Source organism: Heptranchias perlo, chromosome 31 (assembly GCF_035084215.1).
Source record: "Heptranchias perlo isolate sHepPer1 chromosome 31, sHepPer1.hap1, whole genome shotgun sequence".
Taxonomy (NCBI): Eukaryota; Metazoa; Chordata; class Chondrichthyes; order Hexanchiformes; family Hexanchidae; genus Heptranchias; species Heptranchias perlo.
Genome location: NC_090355.1, coordinates 3,264,913 through 3,287,619, shown reverse-complemented (window position 1 = coordinate 3,287,619; position 22,707 = coordinate 3,264,913).

Sequence of the window (22,707 nt, the reverse complement as noted above, 5' to 3'; positions counted from 1 at the left end):
GAAACGGGGCAGCCAATTTGCGCACAGCAAGATCCCACAAACTGCAATGAGTTTGATGCGTTGGTTGAGTGATAAATGTTGGTCAGGGCACCCGGGGGAACTCCTCTGCTCTTTTTCGAATGGTGCCCTGGGATCTTTTATGTCCCCTTGAGAGGGCAGACGGGCCTCGGTTTAATGTCTCATCTGAAAGGCACACCTCCGACAGAGAAGCACTCAGGAATCTTTCTGTGAGTTCTCGAAGTATTCCAACACCCTTTCAATCAGCAACTATTTTATCAAGGGAAATGTCATCACGCACACAGATAAACAAACTCTTCCGTGTTTCAGACGGGGGCTGACTTGCAGGCAGAGGCAGACCACTTCAGTGAGCTCAGAGGAGCGATGATTAGGGAGCGTGGATCTCATGTGGAGGCGGTGGTGATGACTGCGATGATGGACAACACAGGAGAGGAGGTTTCTCAAGGCCTGCAGGGCACCCTGGAGACTGGGACAGCCCAGGAGCTCGTCACAGGGTCACGAGGTCATCGTCAGCTTCTAAGGACATTGTTGGCATCTGGAGTGGCAGCTACAAGGTTTTTGTTTCTCATTCGTTCTCGGAATGTGGGTCTTGCTGCAAGGGCGGCATTCGTTGCCTATCCCCTAGTTGCCATGTGTGAGGGGCTACCTTCTTGAACCACTGGGTAGCAGGTTTGAGACAATTGAGTGGCTTGCTCGGCCACTTCAGAGGGCAGTTAAGAGTCAATCACATTGGTGTGGGATTGGAGTCACATATAGGCCAGACCGGGTAAGGACGGCGGGTTCCCTTCCCTAAAGGACATTAGTGAACCAGTTGGGTTTTTTACGACAATCTGACAGCTTCATGGTCACTGTTACTGAGACCAGCTTTCGATTTCCAGATTTTTTAAACTGAATTCAAACTGCCGCGGTGGGATTTGAACTCACGTTCCCTGGATCATAAGTCCAGTGCAGCAAGAGATGTCTTGAGAGTCAGCCTGAACACTACACTTACACAAGGCTTCCAAGGCCTGGGTGGGACTATTTGGTCTGCACTGACACCGATCGGTAGTACCTCTGAGTCTGTGCCCAGAACTGGTGTGCTGCAAGGAGAGGTGATAGATATCACTGTCTGTCCAAGGAGAGGTGATAGATATCACTGTCTGTCCAAGGAGAGGTGATAGATATCACTGTCTGTCCAAGGAGAGGTGATAGATATCACTGTCTGTCCAAGGAGAGGTGATAGATATCACTGTCTGTCCAAGGAGAGGTGATAGATATCACTGTCTGTCCAAGGAGAGGTGATAGATATCACTGTCTGTCCAAGGAGAGGTGATAGATATCACTGTCTGTCCAAGGAGAGGTGATAGATATCACTGTCTGTCCAAGGAGAGGTGATAGATATCACTGTCTGTCCAAGGAGAGGTGATAGATATCACTGTCTGTCCAAGGAGAGGTGATAGATATCACTGTCTGTCCAAGGAGAGGTGATAGATATCACTGTCTGTCCAAGGAGAGGTGATAGATATCACTGTCTGTCCAAGGAGAGGTGATAGATATCACTGTCTGTCCAAGGAGAGGTGATAGATATCACTGTCTGTCCAAGGAGAGGTGATAGATATCACTGTCTGTCCAGAGAGTGGAAGGAAGGCTCAGACTGGCAAACAGTCTGTGAGCCACTCGAGGTGCCAGTGTTGCCCACGCTGGTTGGCAGAGAAAGCCGATCCTGTTTCTGGTTCGCCATGGGCTTTGATTTTTTACTTTACAGACTGCGCCTCTGATAGTTGAAGTCAATGTCAAACCATCAAGTCCTAATGGGCATCTTCCAGTCTCGGAATTAACTCTGCTGCTTCACCGCTCACATTCAGACTGCATTCAATATTTAAATTAAAAGGAGAGTGAAAAATTAAAATAAGAACACACATTGTAGCATTAATCAAGGCCTGGGGGAGTGCTGCCACCGCATTTGCATCTGGAGGTATTTTGAATATAGTGAAATCAGGCAGGTTCTGATCAGATCAGCACGAGACATCCACACACGGAAAAAAACACAAAATAAAAGACATCACCGACAGGAAGAAAAACATTATCCATTCACAGACTCCATTCACAGCCACACACTCCCATTCACCACTGTCCCACACAATCCCATTCACCACTGTCCCACACTCTCCCATTCACCACTGTCCCACACACTCCCATTCACCACTGTCCCACACTCTCCCATTCACCACTGTCCCACACTCTCCCATTCACCACTGTCCCACACTCTCCCATTCACCACTGTCCCACACACTCCCATTCACCACTGTCCCACACTCTCCCATTCACGACTGTCCCACACTCTCCCATTCACCACAGTCCCACACATTCCAATTCACCACAGTCCCACACTCTCCCATTCACCACTGTCCCACACATTCCCATTCACCACAGTCCCACACACTCCCATTCACCACTGTCCCACACATTCCCATTCACCAACAATCCCACACTCTCCCATTCACCACAGTTCCACACACTCCCATTCACCACAGTCAAACACACTCCCATTCACCACTGTCCCACACACTCCCATTCAGCAACAATCCCACACTCTCCCATTCACCACTGTCCGACACACTCCCATTCACCACAGTCAAACACACTCCCATTCACCACTGTCCCACACACTCCCATTCACCACTGTCCCACACTCTCCCATTCACCACTGTCCCACACACTCCCATTCACTACTGTCCCACACTCTCCCATTCACCACTGTACCACACACTCCCATTCACCACTGTCCCACACACTCCCATTCACCAACAATCCCACACTCTCCCATTCACCACTGTCCGACACACTCCCATTCACCACAGTTCCACACACTCCCATTCACCACAGTCAAACACACTCCCATTCATCCACAGTTCCACACACTCCCATTCACCACTGTCCCACACACTCCCATTCACCACTGTCCGACACACTCCCATTCACCAACAATCCCACACACTCCCATTCACCACTGTCCCACACACGCCCATTCACCACAGTCCCACACACTCCCATTCACCCACAATCCCACACACTCCCATTCACCACAGTCCCACACACTCCCATTCACCACAGTCCCACACACTCCCATTCACCCACAATCCCACACACTCCCATTCACCACAGTCACACACACGCCCATTCACCACAGTCCCACACACTCCCATTCACCCACAATCCCACACACTCCCATTCACCACAGTCCCACACACTCCCATTCACCACAGTCCCACACACTCCCATTCACCCACAATCCCACACACTCCCATTCACCACTGTCCCACACAATCCCATTCACCACTGTCCCAGACTCTCCCATTCACCACAGTCCCACACATTCCCATTCACCACTGTCCCACACACTCCCATTCACCACAGTTCCACACACTCCCATTCACCACAGTCAAACACACTCCCATTCACCACTGTCCCACACACTCCCATTCAGCAACAATCCCACACTCTCCCATTCACCACTGTCCGACACACTCCCATTCACCACAGTCAAACACACTCCCATTCACCACTGTCCCACACACTCCCATTCACCACTGTCCCACATTCTCCCATTCACCACTGTCCCACACACTCCCATTCACTACTGTCCCACACTCTCCCATTCACCACTGTACCACACACTCCCATTCACCACTGTCCCACACACTCCCATTCACCAACAATCCCACACTCTCCCATTCACCACTGTCCGACACACTCCCATTCACCACAGTTCCACACACTCCCATTCACCACAGTCAAACACACTCCCATTCATCCACAGTTCCACACACTCCCATTCACCACTGTCCCACACACTCCCATTCACCACTGTCCGACACACTCCCATTCACCAACAATCCCACACACTCCCATTCACCACTGTCCCACACACGCCCATTCACCACAGTCCCACACACTCCCATTCACCCACAATCCCACACACTCCCATTCACCACAGTCCCACACACTCCCATTCACCACAGTCCCACACACTCCCATTCACCCACAATCCCACACACTCCCATTCACCACAGTCACACACACGCCCATTCACCACAGTCCCACACACACCCATTCACCCACAATCCCACACACTCCCATTCACCACAGTCCCACACACTCCCATTCACCACAGCCCCACACACTCCCATTCACCCACAATCCCACACACTCCCATTCACCACTGTCCCACACAATCCCATTCACCACTGTCCCAGACTCTCCCATTCACCACTGTCCCACACACTCCCATTCACCACTGTACCACACACTCCCATTCACCACTGTCCCACACACTCCCATTCACCACTGTCCCACACACTCCCATTCACCACTGTACCACACACTCCCATTCACCACTGTCCCACACACTCCCATTCACCACTGTCCCACACACTCCCATTCACCACTGTCCCACACACTCCCATTCACCACTGTACCACACACTCCCATTCACCACTGTCCCACACACTCCCATTCACCACTGTCCCACACACTCCCATTCACCACTGTACCACACACTCCCATTCACCACTGTCCCACACACTGCCATTCACCAACAATCCCACACTCTCCCATTCACCACAGTCAAACACACTCCCATTCATCCACAGTTCCACACACTCCCATTCACCACAGTCAAACACACTCCCATTCACCACTGTCCCACACTCTCCCATTCACCACTGTCCCACACAATCCCATTCACCACTGTACCACACACTCCCATTCATCCACAGTTCCACACACTCCCATTCACCACTGTCCCACACTCTCCCATTCACCACTGCACCACACACTCCCATTCATTCACAGTTCCACACACTCCCATTCACCACAGTCAAACACACTCCCATTCATCCACAGTTCCACACACTCCCATTCACCACTGTCCCACACACTCCCCTTCACCACTGTCCCACACACTCCCATTCACCACTGTCCCACACTCTCCCATTCACCACGGTCCCACACACTCCCATTCACCACTGTCCCACACACTCCCATTCACCACAGTCCCACACACTCCCATTCACCCACAATCCCACACACTCCCATTCACCACAGTCCCACACACAACCATTCACTACTGTCCCACACTCTCCCATTCACCCACAATACCACACTCTCCCATTCACCACTGTCCCACACTCTCCCATTCACCACAGTCAAACACACTCCCATTCACCACTGTCCCACACTCTCCCATTCACCACAGTCCCACACACTCCCATTCACCACTGTCCCACACACTCCCATTCACCACAGTCCCACACACTCCCATTCACCCACAATCCCACACACTCCCATTCACCACAGTCCCACACACAACCATTCACTACTGTCCCACACTCTCCCATTCACCCACAATACCACACTCTCCCATTCACCACTGTCCCACACACTCCCATTCACGACTATCCCACACACTCCCATTCACCACTGTCCCACACACTCCCATTCACCACTGTCCCACACTCTCCAATTCACCACTGTCCCACACACTCCCATTCACCACTGTCCCACACACTCCCATTCATCACTATCCCACACACTCCCATTCACCACAGTCAAACACACTCCCATTCATCCACAGTTCCACACACTCTCATTCATCACTGTCCCACACACTCCCATTCACCACTGTCCCACACACTCCCATTCACCACTGTCCGACACACTCCCATTCACCCACAATCCCACACACTCCCATACACCACAGTCCATCACCCTTCTCCACACACTCCAAACACAGTCCACACACTCCATCACCACAACCATCCACCTCACCTCTCAGTCCCACACACTCCCATTCACCACAGTCACACACACTCCAACTCACCACTTCCACACACTCCCACACTCTCCCACACTGTCACCACCCTGTCCCACACACTCCCATTCACCACAGTCCCACACTCACACTCACCATTCACCACTGTACCACACACTCCCATTCACCACTGTCCACACACTCCCATTCACCACAGTCACACCACTCCATTCACCACAGTCAACACACTAGCATTCAACACTGTCCACACACTCCTCCCATTCACCACACTGTCCCCAACTACACTCCCATTCACACTGTCCCCACACACTCCCATTCACACACTGTCCACTCCTCAACTTCACACCATGTCCACACACTCCCATTCACCACAGTCCCAACCATCACTCCCAATCTCCCCCACCGAACACTCCCATCACACTCCAACTCATTCACACTGTCCCACACACCCACATTCACCCTGTCCACACTCTCCCATTCACCACTGTCCACACACTCCCATTCACCACAGTCCCACACACTCCCATTCACCACAGTCCCACACATTCCCATTCACCACTGTCCCACACACTCCCATTCACCACTGTCCCACACTCTCCCATTCACCACTGTCCCACACACTCCCATTCACCACAGTCCCACACACTCCCATTCACCACAGTCCCACACATTCCCATTCACCACAGTCCCACACATTCCCATTCACCACTGTCCCACACACTCCCATTCACCACTGTCCCACTCTCTCCCATTCACCACTGTCCCACACACTCCCATTCACCACAGTCCCACACACTCCCATTCACCACTGTCCCACACTCTCCCATTCACCACTGTCCCACACACTCCCATTCACCACAGTCACACACACTCCCATTCACCACAGTCCCACACACTCCCATTCACCACAGTCCCACACACTACCATTCACCACAGTCCCACACATTCCCATTCACCACAGTCCCACACTCTCCCATTCACCACAGTCCCACACATTCCCATTCACCACAGTCCCACACTCTCCCATTCACCACAGTCCCACACATTCCCATTCACCACTGTCCCACACACTCCCATTCACACACAATCCCACACTCTCCCATTCATCCAAAATCCAACACTCCCAAATTCACCCACAATCCCACACACTCCAATTTATTCACAGTCCCACACTCTCCCATTCACGTAAAGTCCCACACTCTCCCATTCACCCAAAGTCCCACACTCTCCATTTCACCCAAAGTGCAATACTCTCCCATTCACGCACAGTCCCACACTCTCCCATTCACCCACAGTCCCACACTCTCCCATTCACCCACAGTCCCACACTCTCCCATTCACCCACAGTCCCACACTCTCCCATTCACCCACAGTCCCACACTCTCCCATTCAACCAAAGTCCCACACTCTCCCATTCGCGTGAAGTCCCACCCATTCAACCAAAGTCCCACACTCTCCCATTCGCGTGAAGTCCCACACTCCCCCATTCACAGAAAGTCCCAGACTCTCCCATTCACGCACAGTCCCACACTCTCACATTCACCCAAAGTCCAACATTCTCCCACTCACGTAAAGTCCCTCAATCCTCCATTCACGTAAAGTCCGACACTTTCCCATTCACCCACAGTCCAAAACTCTCCCATTCAACCACAGTCTCACACTCTCCCATTCACGTAAAGTCCCACATTCTCCCATTCACCTTAAGTCCCAAAATCTCCCATTCACCGATAGTGCCACACTCTCCCATTCACCCAAAGTCCCACACTCTCCCATTCGTGTAAAGTCCCACACTCCCCCATTCACGGAAAGTCCCAGACTCTCTGATTCAACCAAAGTACCACACTCTCCCATTCAACCAAAGTACCACACACTCCCATTCACCCAAATTCCAACACTCTCCCATTCAGGCAAAGTCCCACACTCCCCCATTCACCCAAAGTCCCACACTCTCCCATTCATCCACTGTCCCACACTCTCATATTCACCCAAAGTCCCACACTCCCCCATTCACCCAAAGTCCCACACTCTCCCATTCACGTAAAGTCCCACACTCTGCCATTCATCCACTGTCCCACACTCTCATATTCACCCACAGTCCAACACTCTCCAATTCACCCAGAGTCCCACACTCTCCCATTCACGTAAAGTCCCACATTCTCCCATTCACCCACAGTCCCACACTCTCCCATTCACCCACAGTCCAACACTCTCCAATTCACCCAGAGTCCCACACTCTCCCATTCACGTAAAGTCCCACACTCTCCCATTCAACCAAAGTCCCACACTGTCCCATTCACAACTGTCCCACACTCTCCCATTCACCACTGTCCCACACACTCCCATTCACCACTGTCCCACACTCTCCCATTCAACACAGTCCCACACACTCCCATTCACCACTGTCCCACACACTCCCATTCACCACAGTGAAACACACTCCCATTCACCCACAATCCCACACTCTCCCATTCACCACTGTCCCACACACTCCCATTCACCACTGTCCCACACTCTCCCATTCACCACTGTCCCACACACTCCCATTCACCACAGTCCCACACACTCCCATTCACCACAGTCCCACACATTCCCATTCACCCACAATCCCACACTCTCCCATTCACCACTGTCCCACACACTCCCATTCACCACTGTCCCACACTCTCCCATTCACCACTGTCCCACACACTCCCATTCACCACAGTCCCACACACTCCCATTCACCACAGTCCCACACATTCCCATTCACCACTGTCCCACACACTCCCATTCACCACTGTCCCACACTCTCCCATTCACCACTGTCCCACACACTCCCATTCACCACAGTCCCACACACTCCCATTCACCACAGTCCCACACATTCCCATTCACCACAGTCCCACACATTCCCATTCACCACTGTCCCACACACTCCCATTCACCACTGTCCCACTCTCTCCCATTCACCACTGTCCCACACACTCCCATTCACCACAGTCCCACACACTCCCATTCACCACTGTCCCACACTCTCCCATTCACCACTGTCCCACACACTCCCATTCACCACAGTCACACACACTCCCATTCACCACAGTCCCACACACTCCCATTCACCACAGTCCCACACACTACCATTCACCACAGTCCCACACATTCCCATTCACCACAGTCCCACACTCTCCCATTCACCACAGTCCCACACATTCCCATTCACCACAGTCCCACACTCTCCCATTCACCACAGTCCCACACATTCCCATTCACCACTGTCCCACACACTCCCATTCACACACAATCCCACACTCTCCCATTCATCCAAAATCCAACACTCCCAAATTCACCCACAATCCCACACACTCCAATTTATTCACAGTCCCACACTCTCCCATTCACGTAAATCCCACACTCTCCCATTCACGTAAAGTCCCACACTCTCCCATTCACCCAAAGTCCCACACTCTCCATTTCACCCAAAGTGCAATACTCTCCCATTCACGCACAGTCCCACACTCTCCCATTCACCCACAGTCCCACACTCTCCCATTCACCCACAGTCCCACACTCTCCCATTCACCCACAGTCCCACACTCTCCCATTCACCCACAGTCCCACACTCTCCCATTCAACCAAAGTCCCACACTCTCCCATTCGCGTGAAGTCCCACACTCCCCCATTCACAGAAAGTCCCAGACTCTCCCATTCACGCACAGTCCCACACTCTCACATTCACCCAAAGTCCAACATTCTCCCACTCACGTAAAGTCCCTCAATCCTCCATTCACGTAAAGTCCGACACTTTCCCATTCACCCACAGTCCAAAACTCTCCCATTCAACCACAGTCTCACACTCTCCCATTCACGTAAAGTCCCACATTCTCCCATTCACCTTAAGTCCCAAAATCTCCCATTCACCGATAGTGCCACACTCTCCCATTCACCCAAAGTCCCACACTCCCCCATTCACGGAAAGTCCCAGACTCTCTGATTCAACCAAAGTACCACACACTCCCATTCACCCAAATTCCAACACTCTCCCATTCAGGCAAAGACCCACACTCTCCCATTCACGTAAAGTCCCACACTCTCCCATTCAACCAAAGTACCACACACTCCCATTCACGTAAAGTCCCACACTCTGCCATTCACGTAAAGTCCCACACTCTGCCATTCATCCACTGTCCCACACTCTCATATTCACCCAAAGTCCCACACACTCCCATTCACCCAAAGTCCCACACTCCCCCATTCACCCAGAGTCCCACACTCTCCCATTCATCCACTGTCCCACACTCTCATATTCAACCAAATTCCCACACTCTCCCATTCAGGCAAAGTCCCACCCTCTCCCATTCACCCAAAGTCCCACCCTCTCCCATTCACCCACAGTCCCACACTCTCCCATTCACCCACAGTCCCACACTCTCCCATTCAACCAAAGTCCCACACTCTCCCATTCGCGTGAAGTCCCACACTCCCCCATTCACAGAAAGTCCCAGACTCTCCCATTCACGCACAGTCCCACACTCTCCCATTCACCCAAAGTCCAACATTCTCCCACTCACGTAAAGTCCCTCAATCCTCCATTCACGTAAAGTCCGACACTTTCCCATTCACCCAAAGTCCCACACTCTCCCATTCACGTAAAGTCCCACACTCTCCCATTCATCCACTGTCCCACACTCTCATATTCACCCAAAGTCCCACACTCTCCCATTCACCCAAAGTTCCACACTCTCCCATTCATCCACTGTCCCACACTCTCATATTCACCCAAAGTCCCACACACTCCCATTCACCTAAATTCCAACACTCTCCCATTCAGGCAAAGTCCCACACTCCCCCATTCACCCAAAGTCCCACACTCTCCCATTCACGTAAAGTCCCACATTCTCCCATTCACCTTAAGTCCCAAAATCTCCCATTCACCTGTAGTGCCACACTCTCCCATTCACCCACAGTCCCACACTCTCCCATTCACCCACAGTCCAACACTCTCCAATTCACCCACAGTCCCACACTCTCCCATTCAGGTAAAGTCCCACACTCTCCCATTCACCCACAGTCCCACACTCTCCCATTCACCCACAGTCCAACACTCTCCAATTCACCCACAGTCCCACACTCTCCCATTCACCCACAGTCCCACACTCTCCCAGTCAACCAAAGTCCCACACTCTCCCATTTGCGTAAAGTCCCACACTCCCCCATTCACAGAAAGTCCCAGACTCTCCCATTCACGCACAGTCCCACACTCTCACATTCACCCAAAGTCCAACATTCTCCCACTCACGTATAGTCCCTCAATCCTCCATTCACGTAAAGTCCGACACTTTCCCATTCACCCACAGTCCAAAACTCTCCCATTCAACCACAGTCTCACACTCTCCCATTCAACCAAAGTACCACACACTCCCATTCACGTAAAGTCGCACATTCTCCCATTCACCTTAAGTCCCAAAATCTCCCATTCATCCACTGTCCCACACTCTCCCATTCACGCAAAGTCCCACACTCTCCCATTCACCCAAAGTCCCACACTCTCCCATTCACGTAAAGTCCCACACTCTCCCATTCACGTAAAGTCCCACACTCTCCCATTCACATAAAGTCCCACACTCCCCCATTCACGTAAATCCCACACTCTCCCATTCACCCAAAGTGCCACACTCCCCCATTCACGTAAATCCCCACACTCTCCCATTCACCCACAGTCCCACACTCTCCCATTCACCCACAGTCCCACACTCTCCCATTCACCCAAAGTTCCACACTCCCCCATTCACGTAAATTCCCACACTCTCCCATTCACGTAAAGTCCCACACTCCCCCATTCACGTAAAGTTCCACACTCTCCCATTCACCTCCAGTCCCACATTCTCCCATTCACCCAAAGTCCAACACTCTCCCTTTCACCAAAAGTCCCACACTCTCCCATTCACTCAAAGTTCCACACTCTCCCATTCACCTCCAGTCCCACATTCTCCCATTCACCCAAAGTCCAACACTCTCCCTTTCACCAAAAGTCCCACACTATCCCATTCACGCAAAGTCCCACACTAGCCCATTCACCCACAGTCCAACACTCTCCAATTCACCCACAGTCCCACACTCTCCCATTCACCCACAGTCTCACACTCTCCCATTCACCCACAGTCCCACACTCTCCCATTCACCCACAGTCTCACACTCTCCCATTCACCCACATTCCCACACTCTCCCATTCACCCAAAGTCCCACACTCTCCCATTCACCCAAAGTCCCACACTCTCACATTCACCCACAGTCCCACACTCTCCCATTCACGCAAAGTCCCACACTCTCCCATTCACCCACAGTCCCACACTCTCCCATTCACGCAAGTCCCACACTCCCCCATTCACGTAAAGTTCCACACTCTCCCATTCACCTCCAGTCCCACATTCTCCCATTCACCCAAAGTCCAACACTCTCCCTTTCACCAAAAGTCCCACACTCTCCCATTCACTCAAAGTTCCACACTCTCCCATTCACCTCCAGTCCCACATTCTCCCATTCACCCAAAGTCCAACACTCTCCCTTTCACCAAAAGTCCCACACTATCCCATTCACGCAAAGTCCCACACTATCCCATTCACCCACAGTCCAACACTCTCCAATTCACCCACAGTCCCACACTCTCCCATTCACCCACAGTCTCACACGCTCCCATTCACCCACAGTCCCACACTCTCCCATTCACCCACAGTCTCACACTCTCCCATTCACCCACATTCCCACACTCTCCCATTCACCCAAAGTCCCACACTCTCCCATTCACCCAAAGTCCCACACTCTCACATTCACCCACAGTCCCACACTCTCCCATTCACGCAAAGTCCCACACTCTCCCATTCACCCACAGTCCCACACTCTCCCATTCACGCAAGTCCCACACTCTCCCATTCACCCAAAGTTCCACACTCCCCCATTCACGTAATGTCCCACACTCTCCCATTCACCCAAAGTCCCACACTCTCCCATTCACCCAAAGTCCCACACACTCCCATTCACGTAAAGTCCCACACTCTCCCACTTACGTAAAGTCCCACACTCCCCCATTTACGTAAAGTCCCACATTCTCCCATTCACCCACAGTCCCACACTCTCCCATTCACCCACAGTACCACACTCTCCCATTCACGCAAAGTACCACACTCTCCCATTCACGTAAATTCCCACACTCTCCCATTCACGTAAAGTCCCACACTCCCCCATTCACGTAAAGTCCCACACTCTCCCATTCACCTCCAGTCCCACATTCTCCCATTCACCCAAAGTCCAACACTCTCCCATTCACCAAAAGTCCCACACTCTCCCATTCACTCAAATTCCCACACTCTCACATTCACCCACAGTCCCACACTATCCCATTCACGCAAAGTCCCACACTATCCCATTCACCCAAAGTCCCAGACTCTCCAATTCACCCACATTCCCACACTCTCCCATTCACCCAAAGTCCAACACTCTCCCATTCACCCAAAGTCCCACACTCTCACATTCACCCACAGTCCCACACTATCCCATTCACCCAAAGTCCCAGACTCTCCAATTCAACCACATTCCCACACTCTCCCATTCACCCAAAGTCCCACACTCTCCCATTCACGAAAAGTCCCACACTCTCCCATTCACGTAAAGTCCCACACTCTCCCATTCACGTAAAGTCCCACACTCTCCCACTTACGTAAAGTCCCACACTCCCCCATTCACATAAAGTCCCACACTCTCCCATTCACCCAGAGTCCCACAATCTCCCATTCACGCAAAGTCCCACACTCTCCCATTCACCCAAATTCCCACGCTCTCCCATTCACGCAAAGTCCCACACTCTCCCATTCACCCAAAGTCCCACACTCTCCCATTCACGTAAAGTCCCACACTCCCCCATTGACGTAAAGTGCCACACTCTCCCATTCACGCAAAGTCCCACACTCTCCCATTCACGCAAATTCCCACACTCTCCCATTCACCCAAAGTGCCACACTCTCCCATTCACGTAAAGTCCCACACTCCCCCATTCACGTAAAGCCCCACACTCTCCCATTCACGCAAAGTCCCACATTCTCCCATTCACCCACAGTCCCACAGTCTCCCATTCACGCAAAGACCCACACTCTCCCACTCACCCAAAGTTCCACACTCCCCCATTCACGTAAAGTCCCACACTCTCCCATTCACGGACAGTCCCAAACTCCCCCATTCACGTAAAGTCCCACACTCTCCCATTCACCCACAGTCCCACACTCACCCATTCACCCAGAGTCCCACACTCTCCCATTCACGCAAAGTCCCACACTCCCCCGATTCACGTAAAGCCCCACACTCTCCCATTCACGCAAAGTCCCACATTCTCCCATTCACCCACAGTCCCACACTCTCCCATTCACGCAAAGTCCCACACTCTCCCACTCAGCCAAAGTTCCACACTCCCCCATTCACGTAAAGTCCCACACTCTCCCATTCACGGAAAGTCCCAAACTCCCCCATTCACACAAAGTTCCACACTCCCCCATTCACGTAAAATCCCACACTCTCCCATTGACGTAAAGTCCCAAACTCCCCCATTCACGTAAAGTCCCACACTCTCCCATTCACCCACAGTCCCACACTATCCCATTCACCCAGAGTCCCACACTCTCCCATTCACCCAAAGTTCCACACTCTCCCATTCACGTAAAGTCCCACATTCTCCAATTCACCTCAAGTCCCAAGATCTCCCATTCACCTACAGTCCCACATTCTCCCATTCACCCAAAGTCCAACACTCTCCCATTCACCCAAAGTCCCAGAGTCTCCCATTCACCCACATTCCACACTCTCCCATTCACCAAAAGTCCCACACTATCCCATTCACGCAAAGTCCCACACTATCCCATTCACCCAAAGTCCAACACTCTCCCATTCACCCAAAGTCCCAGACTCTCCCATTCACCCACATTCCCACATTCTCCCATTCACCCAAAGTCCAACACTCTCCCATTCACCCAAAGTCCCAGACTCTCCCATTCACCCACATTCCCACACTCTCCCATTCACTCAAAGTCCCACACTCTCACATTCACCCAAACTCCCACACTCTCCCATTCACCCAAAGTCCCACACTCTCCCATTCACGTAAAGTCCCACACTCTCCCACTGACGTAAAGTCCCACACTCCCCCATTCACATAAAGTCCCACACTCTCCCATTCACCCACAGTCCCACACTCTCCCATTCACCCACTGTCCCACAATCTCCGATTCACTCAAAGTCCCACACTCTCCCATTCTCCTCAAGTCCCACACTCTCCCATTCACCCACAGTCCCACACTCTCCCATTCACCCACAGTCCCACACTCTCCCATTCATCCACAGTCCCACACTCTCCCATTCAAACAAAGGCCCACACTCTCTCATTCAACCAAAGTCCCACACACTCCCATTCACGTAAAGTCCCACACTCTCCCATTCACCCAAAGTCCCACATTCTCCCATTCACCCAAAGTTCCACACTCTCCCATTCACCCAAAGTGCCACACTCCCCCATTCACGTAAATCCCCACACTCTCCCATTCACCCACAGTCCCACACTCTCCCATTCACCCACAGTCCCACACTCTCCCATTCACCCAAAGTTCCACACTCCCCCATTCACGTAAATTCCCACACTCTCCCATTCACGTAAAGTCCCACACTCCCCCATTCACGTAAAGTTCCACACTCTCCCATTCACCTCCAGTCCCACATTCTCCCATTCACCCAAAGTCCAACACTCTCCCTTTCACCAAAAGTCCCACACTCTCCCATTCACTCAAAGTTCCACACTCTCCCATTCACCTCCAGTCCCACATTCTCCCATTCACCCAAAGTCCAACACTCTCCCATTCACCCACAGTCCCACACTCTCCCATTCACCCACAGTCTCACACTCTCCCATTCACCCACAGTCCCACACTCTCCCATTCACCCACAGTCTCACACTCTCCCATTCACCCACATTCCCACACTCTCCCATTCACCCAAAGTCCCACACTCTCCCATTCACCCAAAGTCCCACACTCTCACATTCACCCACAGTCCCACACTCTCCCATTCACGCAAAGTCCCACACTCTCCCATTCACCCAAAGTTCCACACTCCCCCATTCACGTAAAGTCCCACACTCTCCCATTCACCCAAAGTCCCACACTCTCCCATTCACCCAAAGTCCCACACACTCCCATTCACGTAAAGTCCCACACTCTCCCACTTACGTAAAGTCCCACACTCCCCCATTCACGTAAAGTCCCACATTCTCCCATTCACCCACAGTCCCACACTCTCCCATTCACCCACAGTACCACACTCTCCCATTCACGCAAAGTACCACACTCTCCCATTCACGTAAATTCCCACACTCTCCCATTCACGTAAAGTCCCACACTCCCCCATTCACGTAAAGTCCCACACTCTCCCATTCACCTCCAGTCCCACATTCTCCCATTCACCCAAAGTCCAACACTCTCCCATTCACCAAAAGTCCCACACTCTCCCATTCACTCAAAGACCCACACTCTCACATTCACCCACAGTCCCACACTATCCCATTCACGCAAAGTCCCACACTATCCCATTCACCCAAAGTCCCAGACTCTCCAATTCACCCACATTCCCACACTCTCCCATTCACCCAAAGTCCAACACTCTCCCATTCACCCAAAGTCCCACACTCTCACATTCACCCACAGTCCCACACTATCCCATTCACGCAAAGTCCCAGACTCTCCAATTCACCCACATTCCCACACTCTCCCATTCACCCAAAGTCCAACACTCTCCCATTCACCCAAAGTCCCACACTCTCACATTCACCCACAGTCCCACACTATCCCATTCACCCAAAGTCCCAGACTCTCCAATTCAACCACATTCCCACACTCTCCCATTCACCCAAAGTCCCACACTCTCCCATTCACGTAAAGTCCCACACTCTTCCATTCACGTAAAGTCCCACACTCTCCCATTCACGTAAAGTCCCACACTCTCCCACTTACGTGAAGTCCCACACTCACCCATTCACATAAAGTCCCACACTCTCCCATTCACCCACAGTCCCACAATCTCCCATTCACGCAAAGTCCCACACTCTCCCATTCACCCAAATTCCCACGCTCTCCCATTCACGCAAAGTCCCACACTCTCTCATTCACCCAAAGTCCCACACTCTCCCATTCACGTAAAGTCCCACACTCCCCCATTGACGTAAAGTGCCACACTCTCCCATTCACGCAAAGTCCCACACTCCCCCATTCACGTAAAGACCCACGCTCTCCCATTCACGCAAATTCCCACACTCTCCCATTCACCCAAAGTGCCACACTCTCCCATTCACGTAAAGTCCCACACTCCCCCATTCACGTAAAGCCCCACACTCTCCCATTCACGCAAAGTCCCACATTCTCCCATTTACCCACAGTCCCACAGTCTCCCATTCACGCAAAGACCCACACTCTCCCACTCACCCAAAGTTCCACACTCCCCCATTCACGTAAAGTCCCACACTCTCCCATTCACGGACAGTCCCAAACTCCCCCATTCACGTAAAGTCCCACACTCTCCAATTCACACACAGTCCCACACTCACCCATTCACCCAGAGTCCCACACTCTCCCATTCACGCAAAGTCCCACACTCTCCTATTCACCCAAAGTGCCACACTCTCCCATTCACGTAAAGTCCCACACTCCCCCGATTCACGTAAAGCCCCACACTCTCCCATTCACGCAAAGTCCCACATTCTCCCATTCGCCCAAAGTCCCACACTCTCCCATTCACGCAAAGTCCCACACTCTCCCACTCACCCAAAGTTCCACACTCCCCCATTCACGTAAAGTCCCACACTCTCCCATTCACGGACAGTCCCAATCTCCCCCATTCACGTAAAGTCCCACACTCTCCCATTCACACACAGTCCCACACTCACCCATTCACCCAGAGTCCCACACTCTCCCATTCACGCAAAGTCCCACACTCTCCCATTCACCCAAAGTGCCACACTCCCCCGATTCACGTAAAGCCCCACACTCTCCCATTCACGCAAAGTCCCACACTCTCCCATTCACTCAAAGTCCCACACTCTCACATTCACCCACAGTCCCACACTATCCCATTCACGCAAAGTCCCACACTATCCCATTCACCCAAAGTCCCAGACTCTCCAATTCAACCACATTCCCACACTCTCCCATTCACCCAAAGTCCCACACTCTCCCATTCACGAAAAGTCCCACACTCTCCCATTCACGTAAAGTCCCACACTCTCCCACTTACGTAAAGTCCCACACTCCCCCATTCACATAAAGTCCCACACTCTCCCATTCACCCAGAGTCCCACAATCTCCCATTCACGCAAAGTCCCACACTCTCCCATTCACCCAAATTCCCACGCTCTCCCATTCACGCAAAGTCCCACACTCTCCCATTCACCCAAAGTCCCACACTCTCCCATTCACGTAAAGTCCCACACTCCCCCATTGACGTAAAGTGCCACACTCTCCCATTCACGCAAAGTCCCACACTCTCCCATTCACGCAAATTCCCACACTCTCCCATTCACCCAAAGTGCCACACTCTCCCATTCACGTAAAGTCCCACACTCCCCCATTCACGTAAAGCCCCACACTCTCCCATTCACGCAAAGTCCCACATTCTCCCATTCACCCACAGTCCCACAGTCTCCCATTCACGCAAAGACCCACACTCTCCCACTCACCCAAAGTTCCACACTCCCCCATTCACGTAAAGTCCCACACTCTCCCATTCACGGACAGTCCCAAACTCCCCCATTCACGTAAAGTCCCACACTCTCCCATTCACCCACAGTCCCACACTCACCCATTCACCCAGAGTCCCACACTCTCCCATTCACGCAAAGTCCCACACTCCCCCGATTCACGTAAAGCCCCACACTCTCCCATTCACGCAAAGTCCCACATTCTCCCATTCACCCACAGTCCCACACTCTCCCATTCACGCAAAGTCCCACACTCTCCCACTCAGCCAAAGTTCCACACTCCCCCATTCACGTAAAGTCCCACACTCTCCCATTCACGGAAAGTCCCAAACTCCCCCATTCACACAAAGTTCCACACTCCCCCATTCACGTAAAATCCCACACTCTCCCATTGACGTAAAGTCCCAAACTCCCCCATTCACGTAAAGTCCCACACTCTCCCATTCACCCACAGTCCCACACTATCCCATTCACCCAGAGTCCCACACTCTCCCATTCACCCAAAGTTCCACACTCTCCCATTCACGTAAAGTCCCACATTCTCCAATTCACCTCAAGTCCCAAGATCTCCCATTCACCTACAGTCCCACATTCTCCCATTCACCCAAAGTCCAACACTCTCCCATTCACCCAAAGTCCCAGAGTCTCCCATTCACCCACATTCCACACTCTCCCATTCACCAAAAGTCCCACACTATCCCATTCACGCAAAGTCCCACACTATCCCATTCACCCAAAGTCCAACACTCTCCCATTCACCCAAAGTCCCAGACTCTCCCATTCACCCACATTCCCACATTCTCCCATTCACCCAAAGTCCAACACTCTCCCATTCACCCAAAGTCCCAGACTCTCCCATTCACCCACATTCCCACACTCTCCCATTCACTCAAAGTCCCACACTCTCACATTCACCCAAACTCCCACACTCTCCCATTCACCCAAAGTCCCACACTCTCCCATTCACGTAAAGTCCCACACTCTCCCACTTACGTAAAGTCCCACACTCCCCCATTCACATAAAGTCCCACACTCTCCCATTCACCCACAGTCCCACACTCTCCCATTCACCCACTGTCCCACAATCTCCGATTCACTCAAAGTCCCACACTCTCCCATTCTCCTCAAGTCCCACACTCTCCCATTCACCCACAGTCCCACACTCTCCCATTCACCCACAGTCCCACACTCTCCCATTCATCCACAGTCCCACACTCTCCCATTCAAACAAAGGCCCACACTCTCTCATTCAACCAAAGTCCCACACACTCCCATTCACGTAAAGTCCCACACTCTCCCATTCACCCAAAGTCCCACATTCTCCCATTCACCCAAAGTTCCACACTCTCCCATTCACCCAAAGTGCCACACTCCCCCATTCACGTAAATCCCCACACTCTCCCATTCACCCACAGTCCCACACTCTCCCATTCACCCACAGTCCCACACTCTCCCATTCACCCAAAGTTCCACACTCCCCCATTCACGTAAATTCCCACACTCTCCCATTCACGTAAAGTCCCACACTCCCCCATTCACGTAAAGTTCCACACTCTCCCATTCACCTCCAGTCCCACATTCTCCCATTCACCCAAAGTCCAACACTCTCCCTTTCACCAAAAGTCCCACACTCTCCCATTCACTCAAAGTTCCACACTCTCCCATTCACCTCCAGTCCCACATTCTCCCATTCACCCAAAGTCCAACACTCTCCCATTCACGCAAAGTCCCACACTATCCCATTCACCCACAGTCCAACACTCTCCAATTCACCCACAGTCCCACACTCTCCCATTCACCCACAGTCTCACACTCTCCCATTCACCCACAGTCCCACACTCTCCCATTCACCCACAGTCTCACACTCTCCCATTCACCCACATTCCCACACTCTCCCATTCACCCAAAGTCCCACACTCTCCCATTCACCCAAAGTCCCACACTCTCACATTCACCCACAGTCCCACACTCTCCCATTCACGCAAAGTCCCACACTCTCCCATTCACCCAAAGTTCCACACTCCCCCATTCACGTAAAGTCCCACACTCTCCCATTCACCCAAAGTCCCACACTCTCCCATTCACCCAAAGTCCCACACACTCCCATTCACGTAAAGTCCCACACTCTCCCACTTACGTAAAGTCCCACACTCCCCCATTCACGTAAAGTCCCACATTCTCCCATTCACCCACAGTCCCACACTCTCCCATTCACCCACAGTACCACACTCTCCCATTCACGCAAAGTACCACACTCTCCCATTCACGTAAATTCCCACACTCTCCCATTCACGTAAAGTCCCACACTCCCCCATTCACGTAAAGTCCCACACTCTCCCATTCACCTCCAGTCCCACATTCTCCCATTCACCCAAAGTCCAACACTCTCCCATTCACCAAAAGTCCCACACTCTCCCATTCACTCAAAGACCCACACTCTCACATTCACCCACACTCCCACACTATCCCATTCACGCAAAGTCCCACACTATCCCATTCACCCAAAGTCCCAGACTCTCCAATTCACCCACATTCCCACACTCTCCCATTCACCCAAAGTCCAACACTCTCCCATTCACCCAAAGTCCCACACTCCAACATTCACCCACAGTCCCACACTATCCCATTCACGCAAAGTCCCAGACTCTCCAATTCACCCACATTCCCACACTCTCCCATTCACCCAAAGTCCAACACTCTCCCATTCACCCAAAGTCCCACACTCTCACATTCACCCACAGTCCCACACTATCCCATTCACCCAAAGTCCCAGACTCTCCAATTCAACCACATTCCCACACTCTCCCATTCACCCAAAGTCCCACACTCTCCCATTCACGTAAAGTCCCACACTCTTCCATTCACGTAAAGTCCCACACTCTCCCATTCACGTAAAGTCCCACACTCTCCCACTTACGTGAAGTCCCACACTCCCCCATTCACATAAAGTCCCACACTCTCCCATTCACCCACAGTCCCACAATCTCCCATTCACGCAAAGTCCCACACTCTCCCATTCACCCAAATTCCCACGCTCTCCCATTCACGCAAAGTCCCACACTCTCTCATTCACCCAAAGTCCCACACTCTCCCATTCACGTAAAGTCCCACACTCCCCCATTGACGTAAAGTGCCACACTCTCCCATTCACGCAAAGTCCCACACTCCCCCATTCACGTAAAGACCCACGCTCTCCCATTCACGCAAATTCCCACACTCTCCCATTCACCCAAAGTGCCACACTCTCCCATTCACGTAAAGTCCCACACTCCCCCATTCACGTAAAGCCCCACACTCTCCCATTCACGCAAAGTCCCACATTCTCCCATTTACCCACAGTCCCACAGTCTCCCATTCACGCAAAGACCCACACTCTCCCACTCACCCAAAGTTCCACACTCCCCCATTCACGTAAAGTCCCACACTCTCCCATTCACGGACAGTCCCAAACTCCCCCATTCACGTAAAGTCCCACACTCTCCAATTCACACACAGTCCCACACTCACCCATTAACCCAGAGTCCCACACTCTCCCATTCACGCAAAGTCCCACACTCTCCCATTCACCCAAAGTGCCACACTCTCCCATTCACGTAAAGTCCCACACTCCCCCGATTCACGTAAAGCCCCACACTCTCCCATTCACGCAAAGTCCCACATTCTCCCATTCGCCCAAAGTCCCACACTCTCCCATTCACGCAAAGTCCCACACTCTCCCACTCAGCCAAAGTTCCACACTCCCCCATTCACGTAAAGTCCCACACTCTCCCATTCACGTAAAGTCCCACATTCTCCAATTCACCTCAAGTCCCAAGATCTCCCATTCACCTACAGTCCCACATTCTCCCATTCACCCAAAGTCCAACACTCTCCCATTCACCCAAAGTCCCAGAGTCTCCCATTCACCCACATTCCCACACTCTCCCATTCACCAAAAGTCCCACACTATCCCATTCACGCAAAGTCCCACACTATCCCATTCACCCAAAGTCCAACACTCTCCCATTCACCCAAAGTCCCAGACTCTCCCATTCACCCACATTCCCACATTCTCCCATTCACCCAAAGTCCAACACTCTCCCATTCACCCAAAGTCCCAGACTCTCCCATTCACCCACAT